Below are 4,183 nucleotides of genomic sequence, written 5' to 3' on the forward strand. Positions count from 1 at the left end.
ATTAGTGTTGGGTTTGTTTGACGTTAATGCAATTGGCAATTAAATTCTAAGTCCGTGACTAGGTTTGATTAGCTAATTAGAGGTTAGTCGTAGAGCGTTCGMGACTGATCATGCTTTTATAACGAACATAATATTGACGCGTGTCGATGTCCTAACCAACGTAGTTTCTTTTGAGAAAATGGATTGAACGAGTCGATGATATATAATCCAAATGATTAGTTGATTTATGCTCATTACTAGTCTCGTTCTTATTACTGTTTAAAGTTCCCAATTTATTTTGCATGTTTAGGCTATTTATAAATCTTCCAACCCCCCCCCCCTTTTATATATTGTTTTATTGTTAATGAATTTGCACGAGATTACGTCTTGGGTTTACGGTTAATACCGAGTCCCTGAGGAGACGACCCTACTTATCGCTATTACAAGTGTGTTTTAGAGATAATAGGCTATTATTTGCCGGACTCGACACCCGTCAGGCTCCGTATTATACTATACTCTAGAAAAGGTATGGGTTTGTCCCTTGTGTGAGGGAGGAGAAGACAAAAACAATCGTGCATGGAAAGCTTCATTTGATCGCTGAATGCTGTGACGACGTTGGAGAGTCTCTCCAGCATTCACTGAAACTTGTGCAGACTTCACACATAATTAGACGAGCTTGTAATCACTGAATATCGTTTCAGATCACGAACGTACTGGTCTCTAATCTTCAGTTTCTGTCTTCGACATTGCTGAAGGATCTTTGGTTTGTCTTCTTGAAGTATATCAGTCTCTGAAGGAGTTACGATACATGTTCAGCGATCATTGAACAAACTCAGTGAAAATCGTTGAAACTGAATAAACAAAAACACTATACTTTGTAAGGTAAAATGGATCATCATCAAATTAATGAGAGAGATGATCAACATAAGAAACTTAAGTGATGTTGAAGATAAAGCTGAAAATAGAGACAAGTAGTTCGTGATCTGAAGTGGTTTCAGTGATAACAAACCTGTCTACAAACATGTGTGAAGTCTGCTCAAGATTCAGCAAACACTGAAGAAACTGTAGAGTTATTCCAGTATCAACGATCAAATGAATCTTGTTGATCAATATTAGTTTTTGTCTTATCGCCCTACACACAAAGGACAAACTCATACCTCCCAAAGTAAAGCACTTGTACGGAGTCACTCTATTGTCTCCATACATGCTTACCTACTTTGTGAATGACTATTATTCATATACAGCCAAAAGCATGTATATCTAAAGACAAAGGACAAGCTCACCTCTAGAAGCTTGTCACGTGCCTTATACCGTCTGACTTGCATTTAATGCAATGGGTATACATAGCCATAGAGACTCTCCTCTCCATACACACACAAGAAAAACATATTTCTTAACCCTGCGAAGTTATGTTTACTTTAAGTGAAGAACATCAACTGAGCTTACTCTCAAGCAATGTTATTGCATCTTCTTTAGCAAGTCTTTTCTCTCTTACTCTTTTGTATCTTGTGTGCATCTTAGATTGTTTTAGATATGTTCTATATCTTGTCTTATTCCAAAAACAATTTATAAATTTTGTATTGATCTTCTCTTATCAATAAAAGATTTTAAAAACTGAAATATTTGTGTTTGTATTCATCCCCTCTTCTACAAACTGTTACCTTTAAACTTTTGTAGATGCGTCTGAGATCAACAACATGATTTACAAATAGCCCCCAAAATGGGGTGTTACATATTACAAAAAATTCCCAAGTGAAAACAATACAACTACTGCAATACGATACTAAATTTCTTAAAAAGGGTAAACACTTGTCCAATTTCAAGTCTTGCATGTAGAATTTTGCTGACTATCCACATTACAGCTGCATCAGTTGAAAGAAACTTTTCAGAACTAAAAGTTTGAAATCTTATTTGCAATCAACTATGTCTCAAGAAAGATTGCATGCTTTGGCTTTGATTTCGATTGAAAATGAGTTTCTCTCAGATCTTGATTATGAAATATCATAGATGATTTTATTTCCAAAAATGCTAGAAGATCCATGTTTAGAATATGTCTAGTTGTTTGTATTCATTTGAAAAATGCGCGCGGTACCAATTTAGTATTGAAGAATGAAATATCACTTATGTTCACAATTAAGGTATTAAACTATTTGTGTTATATATTATACTTGTACTTATTATCTGATTACTTTTAATTTTGTTATTAATTAACTTTTTATTCTTATCTACAGAATAGTCATTGAAGATTTCTGAGAATTGACTTAATGATGTAAAGGTCAATTTTATTTGATTCTTGTTTATAAATATTTTATTCTTTGACACTTTAAGGATTTATCTCTTCGCAAAGGGCCTTCAAAATGTTGACGTCGGCCCTGCTTCCAACCTTTGTCTTTCCTTTGGCAACCACCCTCCTTTTCTTGACTATCCCACTTTCAGGTTTGATCATTAAAACCTGCTTTGATTTGGCTAAATCCAACTTGGATTTTATATTCTTCTTAGTAGTTTTAAGCATGCCATGAAGCTCTGTGATAGTTTTATCTAAACCATTCATGTTGTAGTATGGAACGAACTAATTGTATAATTCGGGTAAGGAATTAAACACCAAATCGATTATCAATTTCTTTTCTAATGTTCCTAAGCCAAGACGGACCAATCGGTTTATACCCTTTCATTTGCATAAAAAACCCTTCCAAGATCTGCCCCTAATGAGCCAAAATCGCCCAGAGAAGAAAAGGAGGGGAGGGGGTGGGAGAAAAAGGAGAAAATCTAGAAAAATCGGCTTAAAAGCTAATCTAGGCACAAAAGCAGGTTTCCAAGCATTGAAAGTCGCCCTTATCCAAAAATTCCTGCACAAAGACCATAATGCGGGTTTTCATGCGGCAAAACCCGCATTGAGCATTGTTTGACTCCTAACTACCTCTTTCTTAGGACCTAACATAAAATTCACTTCATATCATTTCCCAACGATGTAACTTGATAAAAATAGGTATATTTAAGGTTAGAATAGAAAGTGAAATATAGAGCAACGAAATGTCCAAAAATTTCAGCGTTACTTTAGTTCATACTTACTCTACTACTGTTTACTACAACTAATAGATCATTCTTAGCATATTGTGAAGACAAGGCTACAAAATAAGGGAAAAGTTCAGTTAAACCCAATGAACTTTTCCATTTTGAATGAGTAAGTCCTTGAACTAATTTTTAGAATGAAAAACCCATTGAATTTTCTCATTTTGAATGATTAAGTCTCTGAACGTTTTTCTTAATAGATGAACTATTGAACTTTTACAAATTGGTTACCTGCCTTTTTTTACCCAAAAAAGTTACTTGTAACCGACTAGGAAAGTTTTAAAGTAAAAAAAAACGTAAATCAATATTACCGTTCCCAAATCCTAGATCATTCAAACCCTTCGCACCACCAACGCCATCACTCCCCGTCGCTACCCCACACCGTCATCATCATCTCTCTATCACCATTGTTGGCCCCTGCCATCGATCTTCCTCTTTTTAATTGGTTTTTTTTTGTTTTTTGATTCTTTCTCCTTTTTGATCTATCAATGCGCACTCCACTAAAAGGTGTAAAAGAGGGAGAATCAAAAGACAAAAAACATATAAAAAAGAGAAAAATCGATGGCAGGAGCCAAAAACAACAATGGACCGTATGGAGAATAGATGGCGATGAGTCAGCGAGGGGGAGCAATGATTGTTGGGTGCAAGGCTTTTTAATGATGTAGCGTTTAAGAATGATACAAATTATATAGGTTTATTTTTTATTTTAAAATATTTCTAGCCGATTATATGTAACTTTTTTTGGATTAAAAGGATGCAAGTAACCAATTTTTGAAAGTTCGATAATTTATTTATTAGAAAAAATATATGGGAGTTGGTTGTTCAAAACAAGAAAGTTGGTTTGGGCACCCTGACTTATGATGGCCGTTTCTTGCCTTGTGCTAATGATACCATTTCTAAGGACTAGATTGTAAGTGATTTTGAAAGAAAAGGACTGAACTTGTAAAACTACTCTATTTATGGGTCATTTCCGTAATAAGTGTAAATCCAGGATGTTTTTTTATTTTACTTTTAAACAAATATCCAAAATAAGAATATAAATAAATAATAAATAATAAAAACCGCAGTTAGCGGAAATAATCACGCCGACAACATGGAAACATTCCTCCTCCGGTGCTTACCGACATTGTCCCCT

The sequence above is a fragment of the Cynara cardunculus genome (assembly GCF_001531365.2).
Source record: "Cynara cardunculus var. scolymus isolate 2C chromosome LG 5, CcrdV1, whole genome shotgun sequence".
NCBI lineage: Eukaryota > Viridiplantae > Streptophyta > Magnoliopsida > Asterales > Asteraceae > Cynara > Cynara cardunculus.